This window comes from Ptychodera flava (assembly GCF_041260155.1).
Source record: "Ptychodera flava strain L36383 chromosome 3 unlocalized genomic scaffold, AS_Pfla_20210202 Scaffold_26__1_contigs__length_13983176_pilon, whole genome shotgun sequence".
NCBI classification, from domain to species: domain Eukaryota; kingdom Metazoa; phylum Hemichordata; class Enteropneusta; family Ptychoderidae; genus Ptychodera; species Ptychodera flava.
The window spans coordinates 11,799,126-11,812,402 of NW_027248280.1; the positions used below are offsets into that span (position 1 = coordinate 11,799,126).

Below are 13,277 nucleotides of genomic sequence, written 5' to 3' on the forward strand. Positions count from 1 at the left end.
ACAGTGCAACAATAATCAATCAAAGAAAGGAATAATGCATTGTACACAACCAAAAGAGTACTAGTAGTGGCAAATGGACGTAGTTTGCGAAGGATACCAATTCTGATAGAAGGTTTCTTACACAGGTTATCAACGTGAACATCCCAACTTAAAGTTGAATTAATTGAAACGCCTTTAAGAGGATGTGAGAAGAGACATTAGAGATAATTGTTTCTTGTATTGTGACACAAATAGATGTTTCAGTGTTAGTAACATGTCTAATTTTAGGGCAGAAGCAATAACCATACTTTTAGTTTTCTCCGTGTTGAGAACCATAGCATTATCAGAAACCCACGATGAGATTGGGACAACAGTATCGTTCATACGAGAAATAATTTCATCGGTGCTATTACCTGAAACACACAAAGTCTGGTCGTCAGCGAACATATCTAACTCACCGTACCCGTGTTAAGGCAAAGGGTAAGGTCGTTGATGAAATAAAAAATAAGCAGAGGGCCGAGAATAGACCCTTGAGGGACGCCACTAACAATTGGCAAGACCTCCGACTCATATCCAAGATACTGAACAAGCTGAGTTCTGTCTGCCAGGTACGAGCGAAACCAACTGAAAGATGACCCGGAAACACCGTAAATAGCAAGTTTATCTTTAAGAATATCATGGTCAACCAGATCAAAGGCCTTACGTAGATCCAAAAACAATACACCATTAAAGAGACCACAATCAATGTTCGAAAGAAAATGTTTAATCAGAGCAGTGTGACAGGAGTGATGTTCTCTGAAGCCAGATTGGGACTCAACAACCAAATGATTCATATGCAAATAGTTAAAAAGGCTAATATAGACATGTTTTTAAAGGATTTTAGAGAGGAAGGGCAAAATGGAGATTGGCCTATAGTTGTTAACATCGCTTTTCGAACCACCCTTGTGAATGGGAAGAACACAGGCACATTTATAACAAGTAGGGAAGACCCCATTTGTTATTGACATATTAAAATACTAGTAACACAATCAGCAATACACGGCGCACCAATCTTCAGAAATTTCGAGGAGAGCTCATCATTACTAGGAGACTTCTTTTCATCGAGCAAAGAAAGATGTTTTTCACAAAGTCAACAGTGACAGGAGGAATATGAAACCTGGTGAAGAGTTACTATGGCGCAGTTAACCAAAGCTTTGGTTATACTGAGATCACGAGTGTTGTCAAAATGCTGACGAAACTTATCAATGATGCTAGTAAACTGGATATTGGAAGCATTGGCGATATTGCCGTGGTTTTTCAGCCTCTTACCTTCATGGTAGAAAGTTGAGCTGAGAGACTGACTGTTACCACGGGACAAAATATCATTAACAGAGCGCCAAAGAACAGAAGCGTTATTAGGGTTGTTTGTGAAGACACTACGATAATGACGTCGCTTTGCAGGGGTAATTGCATGGGCAACCCTGTTCCGTAAAGAACGATACAAATTCCAGTCGTTGGGGGTTTTGGACCGAGTGGCTTTTCAGAAGATTGTAATCTCTGACACGAATAAGATCAAGAATTTCAGGAGAAACCACGGTGGTTGCCTAATCCTACTCAAACGTCTCGTGATAATCGGTGCATGCGCATCGCAAATACTACTGAAGGAGTTTGTCCATTCATTGAAAGTGGTATTCACGTCATCAGACATTTGGACATCAAGCCATGAGGTAGATTCCAGATCCCCAACTAAATGCTCGGGAATAAAATGACAAAACTGTCTTGACTTAATCGTAATATGGGAACCAGTGGTATCAGAGCTCGCATTCAAACGTCGTACAACAAAAAAAGGATAATGATCAGATAGGCCAACTTCAGCAACACTGACAGATGAAAAATCTGTGGGCAGCTGACATACACGTGATCAAGGAGATTCGTGACACTGGTCTGGTTGGAACAGAGACAAGCTGTGTAAAATTCATTGAATCCATACACTTAAAAATGTTGTGATTGTTACCATTCTGAGATAATAAGTTAAAATTGAAATCTCCCAAGACGACAGTTTCTTTATCTTCAAGATAAAGAGTTTCAATAACTGATTCAATTTCAATATCTACTGAAATTGAGGAGCAGGTGGCCTGTATACCCCACTACAATCAGTGGGCGTGCACTTTTCATTTCAAGTTCGAGAAGAATCATCTCTACTGAATTAGACTCAAGATCTCTCCAACGTTTGAACAGAATTTATGACTTCACAAATGCAATAAGCCCACCTCCTCCTATACCTGTTGCCCCATTCTTTTCTGCATAGGTCATATCCATCGATCAGAAAGTCTGTGTCAGAATGAAGGTCATTTAGAAAAGTTTCACTGATAATTAACACATCAAAGACATTCTTGGTGTAGCAAAACCAAACTCTTAACTGATCAATTTTATTCGTAACATGTTGAATATTCAAGTGACCAAGGCGCAGGCCTTTAATAGTACTGAGACCATGAAAAGGATTTGCGTTCATAGAAGGATGTGAAAGTTTATCAGAAATTAAAACGTCTTGAGTTTAGCGGCACGGCAGATTTGTTGCTAATAGGTAATAACTGTGTTTCAGATCATTTGAGAGCAATCAATCCACGACAGCTTTTAATTGTAATATAGCTTCTATTTAAAGGAGAGAAACTTCTCAAATAATTTTTGTTCCCTGTAATTTCCTGTGAGAACACACGGACAGATGCTACGGACAGATGCTGGTGCTAGATTGATAACTTACCTTCAACTTGTAACTTCATTGTCTAAGAGTAAATACTGTAACATGTTACATCGTGGATACTTAATCTCCGGAATGTGAATGTCAAAGTCTGTATATGGCTCAAGGATGTTTACTTGATTGAAGTGAGCAGATGTGAGATAATGTAAGGACGCAACAATAAATATCTTCAGGAAGGCTTTTGTTGTATCAGGCTGTTGTCATGGGACAAAAAAAAGTTCCTGTGTAGCATGGGTCAGTCCACTTTCAAAGCATCACCATTATCAATAAGAAATGAACTGAAGTCACAAACAAGTCTTTTTCCGTGCAAACAGACCATGTGTGAGCGACACTACAAATCTCTGCCACTATATCATGTACATAGAACATCTGGTCTTGAAATCAATGCGCGTATAAATAGGTCAAGTAGTTAGTCATGTGACTAAGTCATATGACAATCGTCTCAAATGTGAGAATCTAAAATATGAAATATGTTTTTTATTATCACTTTTGTTGCCCAAAAGAAAGTTGAAATCTCTGATACTTTGAATTAGCCATCCTGCATATTTCTAACATTCATCAAAACCATATTTCTGTTCGACAACTCATAAAACAGTCTAAAATGCAGGATTGGTGTAACTTCCAAAACTACAATATATGAAAGACCCCGAAAAATCAATAGTTAACCAGATATGAACTTAATATGCTCACGTGTTTCACAACAGGTTCATTAATAGTAGTACGCTTCTCAGAACAATAAGATATATGTTATCACTATATGAAGCAGGTTTTTTTTCAACATCGCACAGTACTCTAAGATTTTAATCACTAATTACAAAACTTTATTGAATATGCAAATGAGCTGTTAATTAACTTGACACTGCTCAATGCTTCATGGGACAATTAGATATCCATCAGATCAAGATTTGTCGCGCGATTTATTTAATTTAATGCTGTAATTTTAGAGTAATGTCACTAATTACAAAGTTCATTAAATATGCAAGTAATTCCTAAATTAGCTTGACACTGTTCAATGATTCATGGCACAATTAAATATTATCAAATCAATATCTGTAGCACGTTCCACAACATTTGGTGCCGTAATTTCAGAGTTATATACCTAATTACAAAGTTTATTAAATATGCAAATGAACCCTTAATTAACTTTACACTACTAAATTCTTTACAACACAGTTAGATATCTGTCAGATCAGTATATGCACTTATGCACTTATTTCGGAGTTGTATGACTAATTATAAAACTTCATGAAGTATGCAAATGAGCTAATTCTTAACTTGACACTGTTCAATGCTTCTCGGTACAATTGGATATTTATCGTATCAACATCTGTTGCAAGTTTCATCATGTTGGTGTAATATCACTAATTACAAAGTTCATTAAATATGCAAATAAACCCTTAATTAACTTCACAAAGTTAATGCTCTACACCACAATTAGATATCTGTCGGATCAGTAACTGCAGCAAATTTCATCACATTTGGTGCAGTTATTTTGGAGTTATATCACTAATTACAAAACTCCATAAAATATGCAAATGACCTATTGTTCACTTGACACTGCCGAATGCTTCTCAGTAGAATTAGATATTTATCAAAACAATATCTGTACCCAAATTTCACTGACTTGGGTGCCGTAATTTTAGAGCTATTTACCTAATTACAAAGTTCATTAAATATGCAAACGAACCCTTAATTAATTTCACACTAGTAAATGCTTTACATCAGTGTTTGAAATCAGTCGGATCAGTATCTGCAGCAGATTTCATAACATTTGGTGAAGTTATAACGGAGTTATATGACTAATTACAAAACTTCATAAAATATGCAAATGACCTATTATTAACTTGACACAGCCCAATGTTTTTAAGTATAATTAGATGTATATCAGATCAATATTTTTGCAAGTATCATCAAGTTTGGTGCTGGAATTTCAGCGTTATCTCACTAGAAACAAAAGTTCATTAAATATGCAAATGAGGAGGTAATTGACATGACACTCACTGTATCATCATAATGTTTTGAGATTGTCATCTGTGAAAAGTTTCATGAAATTTTGTGCAGTATTCTTGATATATGTCTACACTGTCATTACCGTCTCCATAGGCAAACCATTGTACGGAAAAAACGATATTGCATAACTTCATTAACATGCAAGCCACACTAACCAACATCTAATCAGTTCTTGCAAGTAGCATATTGTACCTGTGTACCAAATCGTATTTGAATCGTATGTGTCTGTCTGTCTGTCTGTTGGTCCATTATCTCAAAAAGGCTTATCAGATCAGAATTAAATCTGGTACATATATTCAGTTAGCAAATGGCAAGAACTGATTAGTTTTTGGTGGGTCTGGCTTGCATACTTTTTGCTCATTTGCATAATTAATGATTTTAGAAAAAATGGATATATATTAAAAACAACTACACAAAATTTGATGAGATTTGCTACAAATGTTGATCACACCAAGATATATCAGCAGTGGGAACCATTAAGGGTGACATGAAAGATAAATGCTAATTTGCCAACTAGGGATATATGTCTGATTTGACTTGATCAAAATTAACCAAACTTGGTATGTATATTAAAGATACTATGATTTAACATTATTGAAAGTCTTTAAGCGTTTTAATTTCAGCCAATTCCTAATTTGCATATTTCATGAACTTTGTTAATTAGGAATATATATTTGAAATGACTGGACCAAAGTTGATGAAACTTGCTACATGTATTGAAGCCACTATGATACAACATTTTTGAAAGTCATTAAACATTTTTACTTCAACCAATTCCGAATTTGCATATTTAATGAACTTTCCCAATTAGGGATATAAATCTGAATTAACTTGATTGTAGTTGTTGAAACTTACTATATACATCAAAGATACTGTGATATAACATTATTGAAAGTCAAAAGACATTTTTACTTCAGCCAAAACCTAATTTTAAAATTAAATGAATTTTCATAATTAGGTATATTTATCTTAATGGACTTGATCAAAATTGATGAAACTTACTATGTATATTAAAGACTCTATAATTCAATATTATCGAAAGTCATCAAGCATTTTCTCTTCAGCCAATTCCTAATTTGCATATTTAATGAACATCCTAATTAGAGATATATGTCTGAATTGACTTGACCAAAGTTGACAAAATTTGCTACACATATTGCAGATACCATGATACAACATTACTGACAATCACTAAGCATTTTTACTAAAGCCACTTCCTAATTTACATATTTAATTAACTTTGCTTATTAGGGATATATACCGGGATTTACTTGATCAAAGTTGGCAAAACATGCCATGTACATTGATGATTATACCAGGTACTAGATCAAAACAATATCGAAAGTCATTTCACATTTTCATGTCAGGTTATTTATAATTTGCATATCTAATGAGCTTTCACAGCTCGGCATATATGGCTTGAAGGACTTGGCCAACGGTAATTACACTTGCTAGATAAAGTGGTGATACAATAAGAGCAGTAAAATTACTTTAATATTTCTATTTCAGCTAATTACATATTTGTATACTTCATGACCTTTTAGAATTAATCGGCGGTGATTATTGTTCATTATGTTGATCATAATAATTTCAATGAAGTTGCAAACATGTGGCAAAGGTTCAAATTTACACATAACTTCAATATATAATGAAACACGTGAGCATTTACAGTTCATATCTGGTTAGGAATCGGAACCTTGAACACAATCTGAATATCTGTACCAAATTTCAACGCAGTCTTTTCCGTGGTTTTTGACTTTTTGTCGTTTACGGAAAATTTTCACTGTCCGACGTCAAATCAACCTATCACAATAACATGATGACCTTCGGTCATTATGTTAAAAAGATGCAAGAGATATTGTTCCAAATACAGACCTATCTCCCTCTTGCCTATTTTATCCAAAAGTTTAGAAAGACATGTTCATACTCACTTCTATAACTTTTTGTGTACTTTCAACTTATTGTCAAACAAACAATCAGGTTTTCGCAAGTTTCATTATTGTTAAACTGCATTAACAAACATCACTAACTCATGGTACTAAGAAATTGATGATAGAAATCCGATAGACATCCTACTTGTTGATTTAAGAAAGGCTTTGATTTTGTTGATCACAATATCGTACTACAACCAGATATGAACTGAAAATGCTCACGTGTTTATTATATATTGCAGTTATGTGTAAATTTGAACCTTTGCCACATGTTTGCAACTTCATTGAAAGTATTATGATCAACATAATGAACAATATTCACCACCGATTAATTCTAAAAGGTCATGAAGTATACAAATATGTAATTAGCTGAAATGAAAATATTAAAGTTTTTTGACTGCTGTCATCTTATATTAGCTAACATGAAAGTGTGAAACGACTTTCGATATTGTTTTAACCAGGTGGTATAATCATCAATGTACATAGCATGTTTTGCCAACTTTGATCGAGTGAATCTCAGAGGAAAGATCATTGAAAATGCAAATTAGGAATTTGCTGAAGAAAAATTGCTTATAATGACTTTTAATAATGCTGTATCATAGTATCTTTATTGTGTATAGCAAGTTTCATCAACTTTGGTCAAGTCAAATCAGATATATATCCCTAATTAGCAAAGTTCATTAAATATGTAAATTAGGAATTGGCTAAAATAAAAATGCTTAACGATTTTTAATATTGTTGTATCATAGTGTCTTCAATATATGTAGCAAGTTTTGTCAACTTTGGTCAAGTCAATTCAGATATATATCCCTAATTAGGAAAGTTCATAAATATGCATATTAGGAATTGCTGAAGAGAAAATGCTTAATAACTTTCAATAATATTGTATTATAGTGTCTTTAATGTACATAGCAAGTTTCATCAATTTTGATCAAGTCAATTCAGATATATATCCCTAATTATGAAAATTCCTTTAATATGCAAATTAGGAATTGGTTAAAGTAAAATGTCTTTTGACTTTCAATAATGTTATATCACAATATCATTTGATGTATCAATAACTAAAATCAAGTTAATTCAGATATATATCTCTAATTGGAAAGTTCATTAAATATGCAAATTTGGAATTGGCTGAAGTAAAAATGCTTAATGACTTTCAAGAATGTTGTATCATAGTAGCTTCAATACATGTAGCAAGTTTCATCAACAATGGTCCAGTCAATTCAAATATATATCCCTAATTAACAAAGTTCATTAAATATGCAAATTGGGAATTGGGTGAAGTTAAAATGCTTAAAGACTTTCAATAATGTTAAATCATAGTATCTTCAATATACATACCAAGTTTGGTCAATTTTGATCCAGTCAAATCAGATATATATCCCTGATTAGGAAAGTTCATTAAATATGCAAATTAGCAACTATCTTTCATGTCACCCCTTAATGCTTCCCACTGCTGATATATCTTGATGTGATCAACATTTGTAGCAAATCTCATCAAATTGTGTGCAGTCGTTTTTAATGTATATCCGTTTTTTCTCAAATCTTTAATTATGCAAATGAGCAAAAACTAATCAGTTCTTGCCATTTGCAAACTCAATCTATGTACCAGATTTGATTCTGATCTGATCAGCCGTTTTTGAGATATCGGACCAACAGACAGGCAGACAGACAGACAGACAGACATCGCTGCGACATATGCTCACGTGTGTGAACACGTGAGCAAAAAACTTATAATTTATGGATGCGCAGAAAATACTATATTGTATTTCACATCATATTTGGAGAAAAGAACCCAGATTGTTTCATTTAATGGGGCATTTAGTTGTTCTTGTTAAGTCTCTTTGGTTGTGCCACAGTGATCTATCTTAGGACCCTTATTCTTTCTACTTTTCAACGATGATCTCCCTTTATTTACAAATACATCTGATCTTTACACGTATGCAGATAACACTGCTGCACATGTCACCGTACTATGTTACAATAAATTCAGAAATAGTGACAACATCACTGTTCGCTCCCATATAGTTATCAAAACAAGTCAACAATTGTATGAAACATGGACATACATATACAGACAGACTGACATACACAGACTGGCACAGAGTGATGACATTGACCCCGAGTGTGCCTTGGCCCATGGGGAGTGATAAAGATATAACAAACAGCTGAATGTAATGATAAAATAGTTAAGTATAGGCCTATACAGGCACTGAGAGTGAATATGTTACAGCAATTTGATTAGTTCCTTTTCCTTTTCTACTTCTGTGATAATATTTAAGACAATCAATCTGCAAGGCAGTTTAAGTATTGAAAAATATGTTATCTTTTACAAGCACACAGTAAACTGTTCTTGATTTTCATTTACAATATTTGACACAGACTGAAATACATAACATGCAACCAATGTTTACACTTTGCCCATACTCCAGATACATGGAGAAATTTCAACATACCGGTACAATCATCAACTCAGAAACCCTACAGGAAAAAGTAAACATTGTTTTCTTCCAGAACAGCTGGTACATCCACATCTGGAACATCTTACAAACTTAACCAATTACACAAGGATGATGACACAAGAGATAAAGTTAAACTATCTTACATAACTTGACATCTTAAACTAAAATACACTGCATGGTTAATTGTGCACAAAAATACATCAGGGTGGACCATTTGATAAGGGATGGTGTCTGGAAGATCGATGAGGTACATTATCTTTTTTATCCGATCCATTGTACATTCTTTTTCCCCACTCTCCCACCTTTTCTTTTGTCAAACCTCTGGCTGAATTTTTTATTGGCATTTGTTTGGAATTTTTTCAAATCTGCCAGGATTTTTTTACCGCATTTCAACACCAAATACAGTTTACCATATCAAATGCTTACTAAATCACCACATTATATACTCTTAGTTCCAGTAGGTGTAAAATTACCCAAAAAAATCTTAAAAATACAAAATGAAAGATATCCCAGTAAAACTGAAAGTTTCGCAAAGTTGCCCCAAAAATTCAAAATTCGGATTTCAATTAATTTCAATATATCTTATTAACAAAACCCTAAGGACCGGTTTACTAAATATCAAAGCAATCAGACTGATAAATTTTGAGAAACAAAGTTTTTGACCAAAAATGAGAAACATTGCCCCCTAAAATACAAACTTGCAGATTTCATACTTATTCTAAATATATCTAATTAACATCAACCCTAGGAACCTGTACACTACATATCAAAGCCAGCAGGTCAGAAGTTTTAGGATAAAAATGTTTTGACCAAAAAAGGCAAAACTTGTCCCAAAAATAAAAATATTGCCAGTTTCAACATACCTTCAATACATTATATTGAGATTAATCTTAGATACCTGTATACCAAATACATGTATCAAAGCTGTCAAATCAGCAGTTTTTGGATTAAAAAATTTTTCATCAAAAATTTGGAAAATTGCCCCAAAATTACAAATATGACAATATCAATACAATTTGTACAAGCATGACTGAGGTCATTCTGAGGAACATGAATATTAAGTTTCATAGCAATCAGACGAGCGATTTCAGAGAACAAGATTTTTTGACTAAAAACGGAAAAAATACCCTAAAAATACAAACATGCAAATTTCATCCCAATTTTTGCACACATAATTTAGAATACCTAAAAAAATCTGCATACCAAGTTTCAACCAAATCTGACCAATGCTTACTGAGTTTTAGCCATTTGCAGGATTTTTCCTTTTTCCCCCTCATTTGCATATTTTTGGCACTGACATGTTCATTTGAATAAATTCACATCTCCACCCCGAGGTGCACCTGTACACCAAATACTAAGACAGTAGTTGCTACGGTTAGGAGTTTTAGATATGGACGGACTAACAGACATACATACATACTTACATACATACACACAGACGCCATTTTGCCACCTTATACGAATACCTCCCATTTGCATATATACATATGCATTTATAGGAGCGTAATAAAGCTTAATTAAGACATGCATCACATCAGGCACTGGTGTGACCTTAATAAAATGTGTATTAACTCACAGAAAACCAAAGTAATGGTCCTTGGAACTTCTCAAAGAAGAGCTAGAATAGATGAATCAATTAATGTCTTATGCAATGGAGATCAACTGGAGTGTGTTATATATGATAAATTATTAGGTATAATCATTGGTGATACCTTAAGCTGGGAAAAACAAGTCAACTCTTTTTGTAAAAGTATCGCTTTTAAGTTACTTCAACTCAAGCGCATTCGCCCCTTTCTAACTAAAAGGGCCATGATGAGTTTTTAATTGTTTTATTTTACCCCATTTTGATTGTAATACCAACATATGGGGTCACTGTTCAATCAGTGCGCATTGAACGACTCCAGAGAGCTGTTGCGGAAGTTCTTTTAGATTGTGATTTTAATGCTTCTAGTGATGTTTTTATTCCTTAAGCTTACATTGCGTCGGATGCAATTCAGAAAACGGATTTTATATCATGAATCAATCGGTACGAATCAATTGCGTATATGTGAAATGCTTATTATTGCTGTAGGACTATACCATTTTACCTCTAACTCGATTAAATAGTCCACGCAAAGCAAGTGAAATAGAGGACCAAAAAATAGTGATTCAACATTTTCTCGCCGATGAACTAAAGGTGCTTATTAGGATGTACTGTTGATTCTCCACTCATAATAAATGTCCAGGTTTCAGCTTAAAACATTTGGATTTCGATGTGTTAAGCTATTCAATTATTGACCACAACTTTATCGCTGATGCGTTTCTTTTTTCTTTTCTTTTCTTTTTTTTGTCAAATAACAATATACCTATGGGTGTAGCAAATTGGCTGTTACAGGATGTGAACATTTTGCTGGCACTTGATAAGAAAATTGGTTTTGCTGGGTTTACAGTGTAAATGATATGTGCTATTCCTTTAACAACTATCTCTTATTCCTCGTTCAGAACGCAAGTCGCTGTGTTTTTCGAAGATACAACCAAAATGGGACAGAGAGCCAAGTAAGTTATTGTCTCTTTTAACGAGGCGGAAGGTATTTCGAGAAACTTTTAGGATAAAATGCACTTAAAACCTGCAATATGATTACTTTCAGGGCATATTAGGATAGAACTTGGTATTGACAGCATAGTGTACCACAATGGGATAAAGTACCAACCAGATGTTTGTGCCGGTGTCTTTAATCGAGGGAATTCTCTTTCCGACATTTCCAACGTATCTTTTTTTCTGGAACATGATATCGGAGACATCTCTCTTAAATTCATTGACAAGGAATATTTGCTTGTGGTCGTGGAGGTTTTATCACAGAATGCAATGAAAACTCTCTGGCGGGCCTATAAAAGCGGAGACTTGAACAATCGGTTCCAAACGGACATTATAACCGGGGCAACTAAAAAGAATCTACATGCTCGCAGAATTACTCTGACTACTAGAATTCCGAAGTGGCAATATAAAACTACCATGCGTGAACTGGAGCTTGACAGTTTATCAACAGGTACGTATTCAATATGAATGGCAGCGAAATGAAAACTAATATCATGTTAATATAAACCTTCCCCATGTAAAAGCGGATATCATCAAAATGTACTGTCAAAAGACATTTTTCTATTGTCCAAATATAAGATTTTAATAATTTATGCACCAATTTCAAACTGCATGTTTCTTACCTTAATTAAGATGTTCTGATTTTTGTTTCTTTCCTACTCCAACAAGGAAATGGTAAAGCGGTGTTAATAATTTCAACAGAATGGTGGCCAAGATCGGGAGACATATCAACTAGTTTGATTCAGAGAAGCCTCGCAAAATTATTCAAACGCCTAGGATATGCGGTATATGTCACTGCAAATCAATTTTCTCCACAAGAGTTAGAAGACGCACAGAGATATGGTATTTCCCTAATCTCTCCATACACTGACAGTGCTTCGCAGATAAGTTCTTCAAAATTCTCGCGACTGAACCAATTAAATAAATGCTCAGATGTATATGAAAACGTCAGTATAATCATCACTTTTGCAAGAGCCCAAGATCACAAGGCGGACATTCAGTTAATGACGAAAAGTTTCCGTTCGCGAGCTTTCTTTATACTTGTTGTTACCTCATCAAAACATGACTATCGTGACCATGAAAAATTGACAGAGTTAGCTGCCACGGCGTCAGCTATACTAACTGTCGGTCAATCGGTTTGTCCTGATATCATCAGTGAAGTTTGTTCTACAGGAACTGGACTTAAATATGTTTCTTTCATACCGGAAATTGATGAACACTTATTTGATATAGTCGCCTATAATATAAGTATCAAGCAAAGCATGAAATTATGTTACATATATGCACCATTGGACAACAACATCACCGAATTTGACTTCATAAAGTTTACAATGCAAAACATTGCAAATTATCTGAAACGAAGCAGAGTGAATGCTTCCTTCAGCTTTAATGTTGGAGTTGTACGAGAAACGGGGAACGAAGATTGGGTAAAGATTAGGGAAACTTTGAGCCATGTTGGTGTAAACGTAAAGTATTACTCCTTGCACGGACAATTCTGCATGATACATCAAATAACTAACGACTTAAGATCATGTGATCTTGCTGTATCAATAGCAGATTTCGACTTCGACATGGTCGGACTT

The 13,277-nt window shown here is 34.3% G+C and overlaps 1 long non-coding RNA gene across 1 annotated transcript in view; it reads left to right on the plus strand.

Moving 5' to 3' along the window:
* The window catches only part of LOC139126035 (uncharacterized), a 101,370-nt gene extending 88,799 nt beyond the window's left edge, over positions 1-12,571 (plus strand). The window contains exons 3-5 of the long non-coding RNA XR_011550439.1: positions 11,601-11,654; positions 11,747-12,145; positions 12,364-12,571. This is a non-coding gene — a long non-coding RNA (uncharacterized lncRNA). The remainder of the gene's footprint in view (positions 1-11,600; positions 11,655-11,746; positions 12,146-12,363) is intronic.
* The last annotated feature ends 706 nt before the right edge of the window (positions 12,572-13,277 follow it).